Source organism: Pongo abelii, chromosome Y, assembly GCF_028885655.2.
Source record: "Pongo abelii isolate AG06213 chromosome Y, NHGRI_mPonAbe1-v2.0_pri, whole genome shotgun sequence".
Lineage (NCBI taxonomy): Eukaryota > Metazoa > Chordata > Mammalia > Primates > Hominidae > Pongo > Pongo abelii.
The window spans coordinates 38,453,338-38,474,349 of NC_072009.2; the positions used below are offsets into that span (position 1 = coordinate 38,453,338).

The following is a 21,012-nucleotide window of genomic DNA, read 5'->3' on the forward strand; positions in this document are numbered from 1 at the left end:
CCCTAGGTTCAAGCAATTCTCCTGCCTTTGCCTCCCAAGTAGCTCAGACTACAGGAATGCACCACCCACACCCAGCAAATTTTTGTGTACTTAATAGAGACAGGGTTTCACCATATTGGCCAAGCTGGTCTCAATCTTTTGGCCAAAATGATCCACTAGCCTCGACCTCACAAATTGCCGGGATTACAAGTTCAATCCACTGTGCATGGCTTGCATGTTTTAGTGATTCATACTGCATCGGTATTATAAAACTATGCTTTGTCCTTGTAAGGGCAGGCTTAGATTGGGAAGATTTATAAAATTACAATTTCTGGATTAAACTCTGCTAACCTACCTCTAGGTGGTATCAAGACATTTTTTGCCCTCTACCTGCTGATTGGGTTTGGCCAGTGGGGACACCAGCCTACACATACAGTAGCGCTGGACTTGCTGCTTTTTCTCAAGGCCAAGTGATGTCATAATTCCTGCGATGACATCTTTCAAGTTCTCTGCACCATCCGCCTCTCTCCATTGCTGATAATTTCTCCCTCCTTTAATTCTCCATTCCCAAGGAGTGCTAAGAGTGTGGTCTTGCTACTATCCATAGGAACTCTGCCATCTTTTGTGAGTACACTGAATAAGTCACTCTTTATTAAAAAGTTCTTAGATGACTTTGATTGTGGGGCCCATCAGTTTCTGCCTGGATCCCAACTGCTGCTGACAGATGCACAGATTACATTGAATCTCGAGTCTGTCATCGAAAGGTAGACCAGATAGCTCCTTCTGTGCATGGTAGAGATGAGAAACAGGCTTTCAGATTAATTTGAGAATGTGAGTTCTTTTTTTCTCTACCATTGTGCATTCCACAAGCAATGAATGAATTCCTGTTTTCCCTCCAACAAATCATTTGTCATGTTTTAAAAGAGGTTTAGCCATTCCAGCAAATATAGATGGGCCATGCTATCTCACTGTTGTAATTTTCAGTCCCTTAAAGATATATGAGTTTGAGCATCTTTTTGTTTGCTTTCTATCAGTGTATTTTCATTGGTGTGTTCAGCTCTTTACTCATTGTTAATTGGGTAATATATCTTATTTTTCAGTTTCAAGATTTGTGTATTTTCAGTGCAAGTTCTTGATTAGATCTGTATTTTGCAGATATTTCTTTTCAGTCTGTTGCTTATCTTTCTATTTCCTGAACAAGATTTTACTCAGAGTACAAAGTATTAATATAAGAAAACTAAAATTATTAATTTTTTTTTACCATTACTGATCAGCTTTGGTGTCATTTGTTAAAGCTTATGACCAAAACCGAGATCACATAAATTTCTTTCTGTACTTTCTTTTAGAATTTGCATAGTTTTACATTTCCAGTTAATGGCTTCTTCACCATAGAAAAAAAAAAAAAAAAAAAGAGGAGAGGGGGAATTGCTGGCAAGATGGCTGAAGAAAAACAGCTCCAGACTGCAGCTCCCAGGGAGATCGACACAGAAGGTGAGGGATTCCTGCATTTCCAACTGAGGTACACCGTTCATCTCATAGGGACTGGTTGGACAGTGCCTGCAGCCCATGGAGTGCGAGCTGAAGCAGGGTAGGTCATCACCTCTCCCGGGAAGCCCAAGGGGTCAGGAAATCTTCTTATTTACCAAAGGGAAGTTGTGAGGGACTTAGCCTGAGGAACCATGCACCCGGTTACTAATATGTGCTTCTCCCATGGTCTTGACAACCTGCAGACCAGGAGATTCCCTTTGGTACCTACCCCATGAGGGCCATGGGTTTCAAGCACAAAACTGGGTGGTTGTTAGAAAAAACACTGAACTAGTTATAGGAGTGTATTGTTGTTGTTGTCATTGTTTTTAATACCCCAGTGCTGCCTGGAATGCCAAGGAGACAGAACTGTTCACTCATCTGAAAGGCGGTGCTAAGGCCAAGAAGCCAAGTGGTTTGGCTCGGCAGGTGCCACCCCCGACGGTGGCAATCCAACTAAGGTTCACCAGATCGAAATTCTCACTGCCAGTGCAGCAGCATTCTGAGATCTACCTGGGACACTGGAGCTTGGTGGGGGGATGGGCATATGCCATTGCTGAGGCTTGAGTAGGCTGATTTACCCTCATGGTGTAAACAAAGCCTCAGGGAAGTTTGAACTGCAGCTCAGCAAGACTGATGTGGCCAGACTGCCAGATTTCTCCTCTCTGGGTAGGGCATTTTTGAAACAAATGACAGTAGCCCCAGTCAGGGGCTTATAAATAAAACCCCCATCTCCCCGGGACAGAGCACCTGGGGGAAAAGGAAGTCATGGACACAGCTTCAGCAAACTTCAACATCCGTGCCTGATGGCTCTGAAGGAGCAGCTCACCTCCCATCACAGGGTACCAGCTCTGCTAATGGTCAGACTGCCTTCTCAAGTGTATCCCTGACCTCTGTGTATCCTGACTGGGAGACATCTCCTGGCAGGGGCTGACAGACACCTTGTACAGCCAGATGCACTGGCTGGCATCTGACAGATGCCCCTTGGGGATGAAGCTTCCAGAGAAAGAATAGACAGCAATCAATGAGACAGAAAATTAACAAGAATATTCAGGACTTGAACTCAGCTGTGGACTAAGTAAACCTAATAGATATCTACAGAACTATCCACCACCAAATCAACAGAATATACATTCTTCTCAGTGCCACATAATACGTATTCAAAAATTGACCACATAATTGGAAGTACAACACTCCTCAGCAAATGCAAAAGAATGGAAATTATAACAAAGAGCCTCCCAGACCACAGTGCAATGAAATTAGAACCCAGGATTCAGAAACTCACCCAAACATTCACAACTACATAGAAACTGAACACTTAGGAGCAGGCTGCAAATCATTGCTGGGTAAATAACGAAATAAGGTAAAGATAAAGATATTCTTTGAAACCAATGAGAATGAAGACACAATGTGTCACAAACTCTGGGACATATTTAAAGCAGTGTTTACAGAAAAATTGATAGCACTAAATGCCCAAAAGAGAAAGCAGGAAAGGTCTAAAATTGACACCCTAACATCAAAATTAAAAGAACTAGTTTAGCAACAACAAATGAATTCAAAACCTAGCAGAAGACATAGAATAACTAAGATCAGAGCAGAACTGAAAGAGATAGAGACATAAAAACCTTTCAAAAATCAATAAATCTGTAAGCTGGTGTTTTGAAAAGATCAACAATATAGATAGACCACTAGCCAGACTAATAAATAAGAAAAGAGAAAAATCAAATAGATGCAATAAAAAATGATATAGGGAATATCACTGCCGATCATCGGATAATACTATAAACAGCTCTATGCAAATACACCAGGAAATCTAAAAGAAATGGATAAATTCCTTTTCTTTATGTGTTTCTTTAAACACACCCTCCCAAGTTTAAACCAGGAGGAAGTTAAATCCATGAATAGTCTATTAACAGTTCTGAAATTGAGGCAGTAACTGATAGCCTATCAACAAAGAAAATCCAGGACCAGACAGATTCATAGCTAAATTTTATCAGACATACCAAGAGGCGCTAGTACCATTCCTTCTAATATTATTACAAACAATACAAAAAGCGGAAATCCTTCATAAATCATTTTATGAGGCTAGCATCATCCTGATACTAAAACCTGGCAGAGACACACCAAAAAGAGGAAATTTCAGGCCAGTATCCCTGAAGAACATTGATGTGAAAATCCTCAATAAAATACTAGCAAACTCAATCCAGCAGCACATCATAAAGCTTATCCACCATGACCATATCAGCTTTACCCCTGGGATGCAAAGCTGGTTCAACATATGCAAATCAATAAACATAATGCATCACATAAACAGAACCAATGACAAAAACCACATGATTATGTCAATAGATGCAGAAAAGGCATTCGTCAAAATTCAACACCACTTTATGGTAAAAACTCTCAATAAAGTAGAAATGTATGGAACATATCTCAAAATAATAAGAGTGATTTATGCCAAACCCACTGCCAATATACTGATGGGCAAAAACCAGAAGAATTCCCTTTGAAAACTGGTACAAGATAAGGATGCACTCTCTCTCCACTCTTATTCAACCTAGTATTGAAGCTTCTGACCAGGGTAATTGGGAAGAAAAAGACATAAAAGGCATTGAAATCACAAGAGAGGAAGTCAAATTGTCTGTTTGCAGATGACATGATTGTTTACTTAGAAAACCCATCATCTCAGCATAAAATCTCCTTAAGCTGGTAAGCAACTTCAGCTAAGCCTCAGGTTAAAAATCAATGTGCAAAAATCACAAGCATTCCTACACACAATAACAGAAAACAGAAAGACAAATCATGAGTAAACTCCCATTCACAATTACTACTAAGAGAATAAAATACCTCGGAATAAAACTAACAAGGGAAGTGAAGAACATATTCAAGGAGAACTTCAAACCACAGCTCAAGGAAATAAGAGAGGATACAAAGAAATGAAAAAAAGCTTCCATGCTCATGGATAGGAAGAATCAATATTGGAAAAATGGCCATACCGCCCAAAGTAATTTATAGATTCAATGCTATCATCATCAAGTTATCATTAATTTTCTTCACAGAATTGGAAAAAAAGCTACTTTGAAGTTCATATGGAACCAAAAAAGAGCCTGCATAGATAAGACAATCTTAAGCAAAAAGAATAAATCTGGAGGCATCACGCTACCTGTCTTCAAACAATATCACAAGGCTACAGTAAGCAAAACAGCATGGTACTTGTACCAAAACAGATATAGACCAATGAAACATAACAGTAGCCTCAGAAATAATACCACACAATCTACTGCCATCTGATCTTTGACAATCCTGAAACAAGCAAGAAATGGGAAAAAGATTTTCCCTTTAATAAAGTGTGTTGGGAAAACACGCTAGCCATATGCCGATAACTGAAACTGGACCCCTTCCGTACACCTTATGTAAAATCAACTAGAGATGGATTAAAGACTTAAATGTAAGAATTAAAATCATAAAATTCCTAGACAAAAACCTCGGCAATACCATTCAGGACACAGGCATGTGCAAAGACTTCATGTTTAAACACCAAAAGCCATGGCAATAAAAGCCAAAATTGACTAATAGGACCTAATTAAACTAAAGAGCTTCTGCACAGCAAAATAAACTATCATCAGTGTGAACAGACAACCTACAGAATGGGTGAAAATTCTTGCAATCTGTCTATCTGAAACAAGGCTAATGTTCAGAATCTACAAGGAAATTAAACAAGTTTAGAAGAAAAAAGAAAAAAACCTCATCCAACAGCGGGCAAAAGATACGAACAGACACTTCTCAAAGGAAGACTTTGATGCAGGAAACAAACATGTGAACAAATGCTCATCATCCCTCGTTATTAGAGAAATACAAATCAAAACCAAAGTGAGATACCATCTCATACCAGTTAGAATGGCAATCAGTACAAATTCAGAAAACAGCAGATGCTGAAGAGGACATAGAGAAATAGGATGCTTTCACAGTGTGGCTGGGAGTGTTAGTTATTTAACCATTGTGGAAGACAGTGTGGCGATTTTTCAAGGAGCCAGAACTAGAAAAACCACTGGACCCAGCAGTCCCATTACTGGGCATATAACCAAAGTACTATAAATCATTCTACTATATGGACACACACACGTGTATGTTTATCACAGCTCTATTCACAGTAGCAAGGACTTGGGACGAACCCAAATGTGCATCAGTGATAGACTGGATAAAGAAAATGTGGCACATATACTCCACGGAATAGTATGCAGCCATAAAAATGGATGAGTTCATGTCTTTTGCAGGGACGTGAATGAAGCTGGAAACCATCATTCTCAGCAAACTGTCACAGAAATAGAAAATCAAACACCGCATGTTCTCATTTTTAAGTGGAAGTTGAACAATGAGAACATATGGACACAGGGAGAAAAACATCACATGGTGGCAGGTGGTGGGATAGTGTAGAGATAACATTAGGAGAAATTTAGGTAACGAGTTGATGGGTGTAGCACACCACCGTGGCATGGTCATTTGCATTTCTCTAATGACCAGTGATGATGGGCCTTTTTTCATATGTCCCTTGGCTGCATAAATGACTTATTTTGAGAAGCGTGAACAGACATACAGGTGGCCAACAAACTTTTTTTAAAAGCTCAATATTATTGATTATTAAAGAAATGCCAATCAAAAGAAAAATGAGATACCATCTCATACCTATCAGAATGGCTATTATCATAAAGTAAAAGAATAACTGATGCACTTTTGTCTGCTTTCAATTGTGGGGACACAGACTCTTGGGTGTCTCAGGAATTTTATGTGTAATCTCTCAATCTATTCACCCAGTGCCCATCCTTATCTAATTTTCCAAGGCTTTGTCCAGCTAAGACTTTAAAGTCAGAGCTTGTGCTATCTAACTATAGAAAAGCTAATAATGTGCTGTTTCTAAAGATAAAAAGAATTTCATTGTTTGTTAGATAATTGATAAGATCACTCTCAATTTATAAATCAAGGAAATAATGGTTACTGAAAGGAAAGTCTGTGTTTGTGATCATAAGAAAAGAAAAAATCTCAGCGCTGAAGACAAATGACACAATTTTTGAAATTACAGAAGAATTTATTAGACAGACTATTACCTTGATATCTTCCCTGTGTGTTATTAGTTCCAAGTTTTGTTAGGTTTAAATACTTACATGTTATGTAGTCCGTCAGTATATTTAAATGACAAAAAAGTCCTAGCACACATCATGACAATTCATATAAATATTTGTAAATCTCCTTAGTGGTACAGTGTAAAGTAAATAAAGTAAGCTTAGATATTTAAGCAGATGATTTATTAATATTTAAATATTGAAATGCTGTGAAGGTATGTAATTATGTCACAGTTTTGGTATGCGACTTGGGGCATTTGTTTATCCATGTACCCCATTAACTTAATGACTTCCCTTATTACTTCCTGCTGGATGATAAATTTTGGGCCCATGGAGGCTGAGGGACAAACTGTTACCTTTATTGGAAACTCTAGTCCAGCAGGAAAGTTTTCATTTCAGAATATTATTGCCTGTCAGATAGTTTCTTTTCTCATCTAAGGAAACTTCAGGAGTATGCTACTTAGCTGCTCCTCAGGTGGAGCTGGACAGGACTAATTTTACCACACAGAATAACATGGCTATGAGAAAAGCTAATCTATGAAACACTTGATGGAGCAAAACTGATATATTTTACTGTTCATCTTTTTATGTGCTGTGCTTGTTTTCCATATGCATGTCTTTCTGCTGAAGTGTGTGTTCAACTATTTCTCCATTTTGTAATTGGATTGTTTGTCTTTTTTTGTTGCATAAGTATGCAACATATATTGTGTTGCATGTATTGTGGATAATATATATTGTGGATAACAGTCTTCATATATTGTGGATAACAGTCTGTTGTTACATACATAACATACAAACCTTCCTTTCTGTAACATGTCATTTCACTTTCTTGATAGTATCTTTTGATACACAAATATGTTAATTTTGAGAAAATTCTTTAGTTGCCTGCGCTTTTGGTATCAGATCTAAGAAACCACTGCTAAATCGAAGGTTATGAAGAATTATCCCTATGTTTTCTTCTACAGTTTATGTTTTTACCTCTAATATGTAGTCTTTGAACCATTTTGAGTTAATTTTCTTTTGTGTTGTGAGAAAATAGAACAATTTCTTTGTTTGTGGTAGTCAGTTGTATAACACAATTTGTTCAATTTACTGATTTTGGCTACATGTCAAAAATCAATTGACCATAGAGGTATTGTTGGATTTAAAATTCTGTTCCATTGACCTCTGTGTGTGTCCTTATTCCAGTATTATGCTGTTTTGATTACTGCTGCTTAGCAGTAATATTTGAAATTGAGAAATGTGAGCCTCCAAGTTGGTTTTTGTTTTCAAGAACAATTTGGCTATTCAGGATCTCATGAAATTTATATGAATGTTAGAATTGTCTTGCCCATTTCTACCAAAAGGACTTTGGTGTTTTCATAGGAATCACAATGAATTTGTAGATTGCTTTGTGCAGTATTGTTACATAAAAAATCATCTTCTAATCCAGAAACATTGAGTGTCTTTACATTTATTTAGGGTTTCTGGAATTTATTTCAGCAGTATTTTGTAATTTTTCATGTCTAATTCTTCCACCTTGGTTAAATTTAGTCTTGAAAACAATATGATCATTGATTTTTTGTTCTGGCTTTTCTGTTGCCCAGCTGGGAATGTGGTTGTGCAATCATATACCTCACTGCAGCTTCAAATAGTTTGGCTTGAGCAATCATCCCGCCTTGGCCTCCCAAAGTGCTAGAATTAGACTTGTAAGTCACCACACTCAGCCTGTTTTTTTGTCTTTTTTCTTTTTGTTTCAAAAGTTGAAAAAGATGATTTACTTTATAATCAATGAAAATATAGTACTTTGAATTTCCCAAAAGGCATAATGCACAAGAACTCTAATTTGCATAGTTGACTTACTGACCATCTTGGTAAAGTTCAATTACTTCTTAAGAAATTGTACCCGGTAATCTTCTAAAATCATCTTTAAATAAACTTCTTAAATTGTAACAATAAAAAAATGACAAGACACATTTAAGCAATACTGGAAGTTTATCAAAGGACTTAAGACATTTCAACGCATATTTTTTTCTCTCTCTTTCTTTTTCTTTCTTTCTTTCTTTCCTTCTCTCTCTCTCTCTCTTTCTTTCTTTCTTGACGGTGTCTCATTTTTTGTTGAAGGTGGACTGCAATTGTTCTATCATGGCTCACTGCAGTCTGCAGCCTCTCAGTCCTGGGCTCCTTTGATCTTTCTGCCTTAGCCTCAGCCAGAATACCTGGCAAATTTTTTTTTTTTTTTTTTTTTTGGAGACAATGATTTGCCATGTTGCCTGGGCTCATCTCAAACCTCTGGGCTCAAGTGATGTGCCTGCCTTGAATTATAGGCATTAATAAAACATTTATTGTGTTAGAGTCAGTAAGAGTAAACCAATGTTTTGGCAAAGTTTTGAACCTACATATAATGCAATTATTTGCATAACTCTGGTAATGCTATGGGCAGCTACAACATCAAAATAGTTTCATTAACAAACAACCAAATACATAAAAACTCTTAGCCCAATTGTTTAATTGTAAAACATGTTTATTTTTTCTAGTTTTCAGCATTTTCTAGATCATTGTTCATTTTAAAAGTCATATCCATAGGATAACGAAAAGCACCTATGAATTACCGTATTTGTTTATTTCTCAGTTTGTGAAAATATCCTTAATTTGTTGACATTGCAAACGAATTTCAACTCTGTTATGAAAAAACAGAAGACAACCTTGTTAGCAATTAATTTGATAGTTACATTGCATACAAGGAATGTGCTATCCATTAAAAACTACAAACTCAACTACTGGTCTTAAACACTCAAAAGAGTTACCAGTTGGTTTTAATTTATTTTATTATATCAGTCTATTGTATTTATAAACAATCCACTGTATTTACATACAATCTAGAAAGTTTACAGCCATCAGAAGTTCTAGTGCAGTTTCAGGTGAAATGGGAATTTAAAAATCCCTATGGAGCTGTAGATGTACTAATATGTGTAGGTAAAATATGTGCACTCTCTTCGCAGTACTTTTGAAGGGATGTCTCTCACATTGACCTCAATGGTTTTCTTCTCAGCAAAATGACTTGGGCCACTCAACAAGGGTTTCATTATTGCTGATATTTATGCATGTTCTTTTATAAAAGATTTATGACTCAAAGGATATTTACTTGACATCATGGGGTTAGGGCTTTCAAAACCACTGGAGGTTTTCTCTTCATCCATTATGTTTTAAAGTAATTCTACTTTGATTTCTCAGAAACTTGAAGAGTTTCTTTTTAGCCCCACAGCCACTAAAGCTAGGTCCCAACGTAGCAGCACAGCCTCAACTCCAAGGCTGTCCCTCCCCCAGCTGCCTGCATCTATGGCTTCCCAGGGCAGTGGGAAATGTTTCACCTTCCTGTTTTTTTGAGAAATGAAATTGTTGTCTTAACTTCATTTTTATATGGTTTATTGCTAGTGAATAGAAATAGATTTTGTGGCCAGGTGCAATGGCTTATGCCTGTAATCTCAACACTTTAGGAAGCCAAGGTGGGCACATCATCTAAGGTCAGGAGTTCGAGACCAGCCTGACAGCATGGAGAAATCCAGTCTCTAGTAGAAATACAAAATTAGCCGGGCGTGGTGGGGCCTGTCTGAATCCCAGATACTCAGGAGGCTGATGTGAGAGAACCACTCAAACCCAGGAGATAGAGTTTGTGGTGAGCCGAGATAGTGCCATTGTATTCCAGCGTAAGCAACAAGAGCAAAATGCCATCAAAAATATAAGATTTTTTGTGTTGATATTTTGTCCTGTTACTTTGCTTAATTTGTTTGCTAGATTTCATAATTTCTGGTTGGTTCCTCACGGTTTTCTGCGTATGAGATCTGTCGGTAGTTTTACTTTTCTCTTTTACATATGAATGGCTGTGTGTGTGTGTGTGTGTGTGTGTGTGTGTGTACATATATAATTGTTCCACTGGAACTTCTAGTACAGGGTTTAATACAGTCGAGTGTCAGTGATGTGTTCCTCATCTTAAAGCTTTGGTTCCCATAAATTTAGATAATGATTGTTATGAGATTTTCATAAAGACATTTTATCATGTGAAAAAAATGTGAACCACAGTTTATTGGATTTTTAATTGTTAAATATGTTTTAATTGTTAAACACGTTAAATATGTTGACTGTCTTTAAGTACTTTTGGTAAAAGTTGAGACAAACGTGGTGTATTCCATCATTTGATTTACATAATATATTGAGAAGGGATGGCATTAGAATGGGAAAAAACCATCGCTTTTCTGAGAAAAGATCTTAAACATTGTGGTGTATAATGTCTTCGCTATGTAACAAATTCCATGTACTGTTATTTGATTAAATATTATGATGTCTATAGTTATCAGATTTAGTAACATTAATTTTTTGTCCTAGTGATATCATAAGTTTAATTCAATACTCATTTAGGGTTAGAAATGGGTATGACTTCTTGTACTTTTATGGGTATAAGGGGTTTGAGATTAGTGTCATAGAGGATGTATTTACAATTTTTTAAGCATAATGGTGTAACCTTAAGGATAGGATAGAAACGGAAGATTATGATACGGTTTACAATTGCAGAAAAGTTCAGGATTAGATTGAGGGTTAGGGTTGGACTTGAGATAAGATTTAATGCTGTGGTAGGATTAGGGTTGTAGTTACAGTTATGATTAGGGTTATGGGTTAGGGTTAGGGTTGAGTTTAGGGTTAGGGTTCATAATCAGGGTTATAGTTTAGGTTTGGGGTTACATTATGCTTAGGTTTAGGGTAAAAAGATAGGCTTACGTTTAAGTTAGGAAATAGGGTCTTGACCAGGGTTAGGGTTAGTTCTAAGGGTTAGCTTGAGGGTAAAGGTTAGAGCATTAGTGTTGGGTTTCTGTGTTTGGGTTAGTGTTTAGCATCAGGATAGGGCTTTGGGTTATGTTTAGCGTTAGGCTTCAGGGTTCAGGGTTAGGGTTCAGGGTTACTGTTAAGGTTAGTGTTCAACATTTATGGTTAGATGTTAGTGTTAGTGTTGGGCGTACAGTTAGAGCTTTGTATTTAGGTTTAGCATGACTGTTAGGGCTGGGTTTGTATTGAGGTTGAGCTTGGTGGTCATGATTAGGGTTATTAGCATTAGTATTAAGATTTTTCAATAGTTAGGGGCTAAGATTAGGTTTAGGTATAGTGTTTAGGTTTAATTAGGATTACAGGTTTTGGTTTAGGGCTAGGGTTAGTGTTAAGGTTTAGGGTTTATGACTTAGGGTTAAGGTTATGATTAGGTTCAGTGTTTAGGGTAAGAGTTATTTTTAGGTTTAGTGCCAAGGTTAAGATTATATTAGAATAATGTTAGCTTTACTGTTAGGATAAGGGCATTAGGGTTAGTGTTTAATGTGAGTGTTAGAGTTATGGAATGTAGTTAAAATTACCTTCAGTGTTTTTGGGAATTAGTGTTTTATAGTTAGAATTAGGATTAGGTTTATGTGGTAGTATAAGGGTTTGCATTAGGGTTTGGTTTAGGGTCAGGTTTAGGATTCAGGATGAGGGTGAAAAGTAGGGTAAGTGTTATGTTCAGTGTTAGGGTTATGATTAAAAGGTTTGGTTTAGTGTTAAAATTTAGGGTTAGGGTTTAGTGTTCATTTATGGTTTAACACTGGGTACCTGCTTGTGGTTCAGTTAGGGTTAAAATGATGTTTAAATTGTTTGTCTAAAAATTAGGATTAGGGTTAGTGTTAGGGTTAGAGCAGGGCTTGGGATTAGGTGTTAGTGTTAGAGTTAGGGTTTACGGTTTGGCTAATGTTTGGGGTATTGTTTAGGGTTAGTGTTATAATTAGGGTTGGGATTTGGGCTTAGAATTCTCTGTTTAATGTAAGGTAAGGTTTATGTTTATGTTTGGTGTTCGTGTAGGGGTAGGGTTAAGTTAAGGGCAAAATGGTTAGGATTAGTGGTAAGGGTTATGTTTAGTGTCAGGGTTAGGGTTAGGCTTACTGGTAGGGCATACATTTGGGTTTGGTGTTATGGTTGAAGTTAGGGTTAGAATTTGGGATAGGGATTAGGCATAGGGTTTCAGTTAGTGTTAGGGTTTAGGATTAATGTTAGGGATTAGCATCGGCGTTAGTGTTACAGTTAGGGACTAAGGTTAATTTAGCTTTTAGGGTTAGGGTCTTGGCTTATGGTTAGGGTTATGGGTTATGATTAGAGTTTATAGTTTAGGATTAGGATTATGTTTAGGTTTTAGGCTTTAGGTTTACAGTTATCATTTAGGCTTATTTTTAGCAATGGGTTTAGAGTTAGGTTAGTTTTAGTGTTAAAGTTCAAGTTTTATGCGTTTATAATTAGGATTATTGTTATTGATAGGGTTATGTGTTGAGCTTATGGTTAGATTCACTTTTTCAGTGTTTCATTGTTAGGATTAGGATTACTTATAAAAATAAGAGATTGGCTTTGGGTTAAGGTTAAGGTTTCAAGGTTAGTTTTAGGGTTAAGTGTTAAGGTTAGTATTTAGGGTAAGGATTAAATTTAGGTTATCAGATAGAGTAAGTTTTAGGTTTAGGATTATAGGGTATGGGTTAAAATTCAGGGTTAGGGTTAGCCTCAGGATATAGAATTAGTCTTAGGGGTTAGTGTTAGTGTTAGAGTTAGAGTTTAGTGTTAGTGTTCGTGTTTTCATTGCGCTTTTGGTTGTAGGTCTGTTGGTGTTATAGATAGGGCACAGTGTTAGAATTAGGATTAAGTTTAGAATTACTGTTTAACGTTATTGTTAGGGTTAGGGTAAGTGTAGGTTAAGCTTTAGGGTTATAGTTGTGGTTAGTGTTTGAATTCATATTAAGCAGTTAAGGTTAAGTTTATGTTTAGTATTATGATTACAGTCAGGGTTACAATTATTGGTTAGAATTAGTGTTAGGATTGGCATCAGGGTACAGATTGGGGTAACACAATAGGGTTAGAGTTTATGTTAGTAATTAGGCTTAGGGTTAAGGGTTAGGGTTAGGTGTAGGGTTAGGTTTGGGCTAAAGATTAATGTTAGGATTAGGGTTTGGGTTTTACGTAACAGCTAGGTTTAGGTTTGGGGTAGGTGTAGGGTTAGGGTTGTAATAAGATTTTTAGGGTTCAGGTTAGAGATTAGTATTAGACTTAATGTGAGTGTTATGTTCATGTTCAGAAGGCAAGTTTAGGAGCTAGAAGTTAGGATTATGTGATAGGGGTTGTGGTTAGTGTTAGAGACTTTTAAAGTTTAGAGAGATGGTTTTTGTTTATGGTTAGTGTTTTTGTCTTACGGTTAGGGTTTTGGGATTAGGGTTTTAGACTTAGGGTTTAAGTTCAGGTTTATGTAATGTTTGGGGTACCTTTGTGTTAGGGTTATTATCAAGGTCAGAGTAAAATTCAGGTTTCGCTGTTAGAGTGAGATTTTGAGTTGGGATTTGATTTGGGGTTTTGGTTTTAGTGAGTAGTTAGGCGTAGGGTTGATGTTGGCATCAAGTTTGTGGCTTAGGTTTGCTGTTAGTGTTAGGGATTCTGGGTTAGGATTAGGGAGAGGGGCTGAATTAAAGTTAATGTGATGATTAAGTATAAGGTTAGGGAAGGCACTGGGCAGCTAGGTACTATATTATGTCATCACTGTGGTTTGCAGAAGGGAGGACTGAACATTGTACCCAGAACTTATTGGGTCTGAGTTCAGGGCCATCTTAATTGCTCATTGTACAGTCTAGTAGATTTGGAGCAGGAAGGAAGCTGCCTTCTGAGGCCACAGCTTTTCTAAATATCGACCAAGAGCTGACCAAATCCACAGTAGCTTGTTTTTGAGAGTGACAAATGTTTCAATGTAGTCTCTGCAAGGCCCAAAGGAAGGGAACATAGTGACAGCTTACACCAGAGAAACATTTTGGTAAACCTTAGAGGAAATAGTGGAAATAATTAAATGCTGGTGGCCAAGAACTGTGTGTACCAGCCACAAGTGGAGACTAAGTTGGCACATTCTCCCGCACCAGCAAGAAAAAGCACCTTGCAGACTCTGACTCCAGTCTCTGGTGCAGGGGTTGTGTGAGATCTGGAATGACAGCAGAATTTAAAATCAGCTGAATTCCAAGTTGTTTGGCCTATTAAATCCTGGAAGGGCTATTGAGATTGATGGTTGTGGCAGTTCCTTTCTCAAAGAGGGAGACTGAGGCCTGTAAGTGGTGAGCCTGGTTCATGTGGCTTGAGATGACTGGACTAAATGTTGTGTCCACTTCTGTACTTTACATTCTTTGTTGTAACACATATCAGCTGTGCTCCTCCTTCCAGGCCTGTGACCATTAGGAGCCAACAGGATCAGGCTCCAAGGCTATGAAGTTCTCCTGTGTCTGGGAGCTGAGACCAGGTTGGCTCCAGGCAGGTGCCCAGTAAGGACTGAATTATAGGGGACCTATGAGAAGACAGGGCACAGTCCCCCAAATCACAAATCAGCTCTCCTTGCTGAAACAGCTAGATTGTGAAAAAATCCACACTACAAACATGGGCTCACTTTTCCTTTCACCACTGGAGTTGAGACCGGGCAGAGGCTGCCACAGCCACTATGTCCCCTGGCACTTACCTATCCTCTCCACATGGCTATCCTGACCCTTTCTCTTGCTCCTCCAACTCTTATGCCTCCTGCCCATTTTAACCTCAGTGAAATGCAAGTCAAAACCACAGTAAAGTACCACTTCACATCCATTATAATTGCAAAAAACAAACAAACGAAAAGGTAACAATTGAAATGTTTCAAATGGAAGTGGGAAAATATGAAAGTAAAATGCTGCAGCTGCTGTGGAAAATAGTTTGGTAGTTCATCAAAAGCTAAATATATAATTACCATAGAACCCACAAAATCCACTCCAAGCTACATACACAAAATGTAAAACAGATATTCAAACAAAAACATGTATATGTATGTTCATAGCAGCATGCACAGTAACTAAAATATGGAAACAAACCAAATAAATGTCCACCAACAAAAAATAGGAAGCAAAATATAGTATGTCCATACAATGGCATAATACTCAGCTGTAAAAAGGATTACAATATTAATGCTACAATGTGAAGAAAATTCAAAATCATTTTGGTTTAAGAAGCTGAACACAAAACTCACATACTGCATGATTTTATTTATATAAATATTTGGAATAAGTAAATCCATAGAGACAAAAAGTAGATTACTGGTTGCTAGGTATCAGAAAGAGGACAGATTGGATATTAGCTACTTAATAGGTAGGATATTTCTTTTTGGGATAATGAAAATAATTTGGAACTAAAAGGTGATAGTTGCACAGAAATGTGCATGTACTAAGGATCACTAAAGAATTCATTAAGAAACAGTCAATTTTATATTATGTGAAGGAATTTCACCTCACTAAAAAGACAAAATTTCTTCTTCAGCATTCTCTCAGTAATTTGAGCTCTCTTTCCACAGAATGCTCTTAGCATAGGGTTCTGGTCCCTCCACAGTCCAGAACTGCCTCGGCTAGGACAGCCACACACTAGCACCTACTCCAGTCACACTGTCCACCAGCTCCTCGACTTGTTACTAGTAGAAGGTATCTTCGTTACTGGCATCAAATCTATCATGGTCTGCACTAACCTCAACTCTTGCCTCCTCACAAGAAAGAATGTGACTGAGGGGAATAAAGTAGCAAAAGAGGCTGAGAAAGATTTCACAGCAAACATGGATGTTTATTTAAAATTTTTAGTTAGAAAAAATGGAAAGTGCACTTGGAAGAGATCCGAATGAGTGACTTGAATATGTACTATATATATATGACTTGCAAATATTTTGTCCCATGCTGTTAGATTTCTTTCCACTGTACTGTGTCCTTTGATGCACAAAAGCGTTTAGTTTTGATGAAGTTCAATTGATCTATTTTTTTCTTTTGTGTTCATTCATCAATATAGCTGAGAAATCATTTACAAATCCACAGCCAATAAGCACAAGAAAAGATATTCAAAATCACTAGCCACTTAATACATGAATATCTAAACCACAATGAGATTACCACTTTATCCCCATTAGAATGTCTATTTTTTTTTTTTTAAGGAAAAGTTTGAGACTGTGGAGAAACTGGAACCCTTATCCATTGCTGAAGAGATTGTGAAATGGTGGTGATGGTTGCACAATGTGAGCATAGTTAATGCTACTGAACTATACACTCAATAATGTTTGAAATGGTAAATTTGTTTATGTTTGTTTTACCACATGCAACAAAAGCTTCCTCAGAAGTCATCCTAAAATAGTTACATGTGTGATGAAAGAAGAGAATTCTCTGTTATGAGTAGGAGGCTATTTATTTATTCATGGTGGTATACACACTCCTAGCTCTTCTACACGAACAGCATGATCTCATCAAGCAGAATGAGTCCCTTCTCACCTGGCCCATTTGCGCTTCTTTCCATCATTGCATTCTGCTAATCAACTCACTATCTACCCACTACAAACCACTGTAAATTGCAGGTCTGTTTACCATCTCTGTAGACATTTCTTCTCTGTAATGTAATAGAACTGAAATCATACAATATATCATCTCTTCAGACTAGCTTTTATCACTTAGCTTTATGTATGCCTGATACATCCATGGCTTTGCATGACTTCATAAAGCACTCCTTTCTTTTGATGAATAGTATTTCCTTTTATGAATTTTCTTGGCTTGGTTAATATTGAAGGGCATCCTGATTCCTTAAAGTATTTGGCCATTGTCAAGAGAGCAGTTATACATAAATGCCTGTGGTTATTGTTTAGGGGTAAGTTTCTAAATCAGTTGTCTAAATACCTAAGTGTACAATTGTTAGCCTATATGATGAGACCATGTTTACCTTTGGAAAAAAGCTGCCAAGCTGGCAGAGGAAAACAATCATATTTTAATGTTGGTGTACAGTTATGCATTCCATCAGCAACGAATGAGATTTTCTGATGCAGTTTTGACTATATTTAAAAAGAAATTCAGACACAGTATAGCTGTTTAGTGCTCTCACACTTATTTTAATTTGCCTTCCCTGGATGACAAGTGTTCTTGAACATCATTTTGTAGTTATTGTTTGTTCATTAAGCTATGATTGCTGCCGAAAAGCATGCATGTATTGTGCCAAAGGAAACCAATTGTAAAAAACATACTGTAAGCTCTACTTGGTAAAAACTAAGAAAATTATGCTGGTCCTCAGAGTCATTTATCCTGCTATTTTTTCTAATCTTATAGTTACTACAATAAAATAGTGAACTGTAGCTAATAAGACATTGTGGTGTATTAGTTTGATGCTTTGCTGTGTAGAGATTCCTTTCAATCAAGTGATTTCTTCATGGATGTCAAGGGAGCAACAGGAATTTCTAGAGTACAAACTGTTTCTGTTGGAATTCACAAAAAGCTCTGATTTCAATTTCAGTATATATCTTGCAATGCTGAATCATTGACAAAGATTAGAACTACAAAGATTCTGGTTCTTAAATCTGCTTCTGAAAAGTAAGCCAAAATTTGAAATTCCATGTGTTTGGTCGGTTAGTTTTCATCTTTCACAAAACATTCCACTACATCAGAATCAAATTTGAAGACTGGGATTCATTCAATAACAGTTTATTGTTATTCCTTTTTGCATTTAGAAATCACAAGTAAAATGTCTGATAATTTCAGTGGTACGCATTTTAAAAAATAAAAGCCAGAAAGAAAGACAGATGAAATTAATTCCATGAATTTATAATAACTTGCTATTTGGTTTTTCTTACTACTGTTACTGTGTTATCTGTCTTGAGAAGATCAAAATAATAATGCATTGTACCAAGCATTCCAAAATAACTGCCAAAAAAAAGCAATTGAATCCTTTTTTTTTTTTTTTTTTTTTTTTTTTTTTTTACGGAGTCTCACTCTGTTCCCACGGCTGGAGTGTTATGATCTCAACTCTGGTAACCTCAGCTTCCTGGGCTCACACAATTATCCTGTCTCAGCCTCCTGAGTATCTTGGATTACAGGAGCCCACCACCACTCCTGGTTAATTTTTCATATTTTTATTAGAGAGGTTTTTTCACCATGTTGACCAGGATGGTCTAAAATACCTGACCTAAGGACACCCACCTGGCTTAGCCTCCCAAAGTGCTGGGATTCCAGGTGTGAGCCACCATGCCTGGCCAAGTTAATTATTTCATCTCTTTATAGAGACAAGTGTAGGTTGAAAACCATCTTTTCTAATACTTATCAGTGCCTCAAAATTGTTAGGATAAAAATAAAACTTCCAATCAAAGGATACTTATTGACATTCAGAATTTTAAGAAAAGCTGAGAAATAAAACATCCAGCTTCTGGCTTTTTCCTGGAGATCATGCCCAATGTCTGGGGAACACTTGGACCCTGGAGGAAGGGTAGAGCTGGGGTAAATAGTCTTTGGAGGAATTGCCACTATGGCAGCCACTTTTGCTCCTCAGGAAATGGCTTGGAGCCTCAGGCTTCAGCAGAAGTAACAGGGGCTCAGCAAGCAGTATTTTGTGTGCCTGTTTTCCATCTCCATATCTTCTTTGGTGAGGTATGTTTTCAGGTCTTTACCAATTAATTGGGTCATCTTAATTCTTTGTATATTGTGCATGAAATTCACTTTTCAGATGTGTTTCCTAAATTTTTCTCTGCCTGTGGCTTGTATTTTTGTTCTCTTAACCTGACCATATGTTTTTTTCTTTATTACTTTTTTGTTTTTTTGCTTTTTTTGAGATGAAGTCTCAATGTCACCCAGGCTGTGGTGCAAAGGTGTGATTTTGGCCCACTGCAACTTATGCCTCCTGAGTTCAAGGGAGTCTTCTGTCTCAGCTTCCTGAATAGCTTGGATTGCATGAGCCTACAAACAAGCCCACTTTTTTTTGTTTTGTTTTGTATTTCTAGTAGTGACAGTGTGGCAGTCGGTTACTATGGGATGAAACGAAGGGGGATAAATTCAGAAATGAAGACAAAGACAAAAAAGATCTGTTTTAAAAGACGAGTCACGAGGCTTATTGCTTCTAGTGAGCAAAGACCCTGAGCTTCTACAGGCCTTTGTAATTATTAGTCATAATCAACAGGGAAGAAAGGCAATTGTTGTTCAGCTGCTTCATTTATCACAGGCTCACATATTTGCTTTCTTTATACTACAGGCTTCAAATGTTCCTATATGTAACAACAAGGACTACTGCACTTGGGGAATGACTGACCTCAGCATTCCTTCTGGTACCAGACGTGGTGTGTCAGTTTGCCAACATCTTGCTTTCACGAGAACAGTTTACTGCCTGCTTACAGCCCCTCCAGTCGTTACTGAGTTGGTCATGACCCTCATTCTTTTGGCCTCCAATATTTTTTCCTTTTTGTTTTTGCATTAGTTGAATAAAGGTAATTGCAGGCTATGCAGATCTCAATTGCTGTTTGGTGGTCAAGCTGATTTTACAGACAATCAACATAAAAGAGACATAATAACATTACTCTGATAATCACAAAAAAGATATTGAGATGTTGTTTCAAGGAGGTCCAAACGTTAAGGCTCTCTAAACCTTGCTGGAATTCTGCCCAAGATTTTAAAGATGGCTAAAATGTTTCAGTATGCTTATTCAACTTAAGGATTTCACTTTGTAAATCATTAATATCAAAAGCAACATTGGGTGTGAAAACCCCTGTAAATGGGCCTTTACAAGATTCCATGGATATTCCCTTTGGTTTTATTCCAAATTGGTTACACAAATATGATTTTGGTTAAAATTACAATACAATTGCTGATGTAACTACAAGCTTTGTACTTGTTTTCGGAGCCACAGAACTGTAGTCTTTAACATTGATACTTCCGTTTGTATCTCACTGCTAAGTTTAGTTTTATGCCCAGTCAGCTGTACACATCCAATTTTCTACATATTGAGCTGCTTGAATGGAACTGTGCATTGCTACTAAGGACCACACAACAGATGTTATTAATGTACCTAAGAAGACTTTCACAAAAATTATCATGCCTAAGGCTCTACAAGCACAATGCATAAGCTGAATAAGAAAAATGTTTACAAAATGTAAACCAGAGGTGGCTACCCAAGTCTCAGACAGATTTACAGGAATCCATAATCTGGAATGGTGACCTAGCATTATTAGAGGGGTATATGCTGTATGTTTGTGTTGTGCTATGATTAATGGAATGATACAGCTGAGATGAATCATAAGTCAATTTGGCATTGTTTACCTGGAGTTTTTTTTTTTTTTCTGCTTGAAAAACATGTTTTAAAAACACAAAGTGTAAATTGAGTGGTAATATTTTCTACCAAAGTAACATTAAAACTGTGTTCAGCACAATTAATATAATTAAATAGTGTTCTGACACAAATACTGCCACTCATAGAGGGAGTGCTGCCCTCCCTATTGACCCCTGAATTGGAACTCTCTTTCCTTGATAATGCCGTTGAGGCAAAGATGAAAGATGAGCTCAAGCCTTTTCCATGCCAGGCAAGCTGTGCTGCA

General features: G+C 37.2%; 2 long non-coding RNA genes across 2 annotated transcripts in view; one reads left to right on the forward strand and one right to left on the reverse strand.

The window, feature by feature from the left end:
* Nucleotides 1-495: 495 nt before the first annotated feature.
* Nucleotides 496-19,834, forward strand: LOC129053173 (uncharacterized). Its single transcript, XR_010139070.1, has 3 exons — nt 496-603; nt 1,326-1,470; nt 19,677-19,834. It is a non-coding gene; the product is annotated as an uncharacterized LOC129053173 (long non-coding RNA).
* Nucleotides 19,548-21,012, reverse strand: part of LOC129053172 (uncharacterized) — a 38,754-nt gene continuing 37,289 nt past the window's right edge. Inside the window, exon 5 of the long non-coding RNA XR_008518250.2 lies at nt 19,548-19,953. This is a non-coding gene — a long non-coding RNA (uncharacterized LOC129053172). The remainder of the gene's footprint in view (nt 19,954-21,012) is intronic.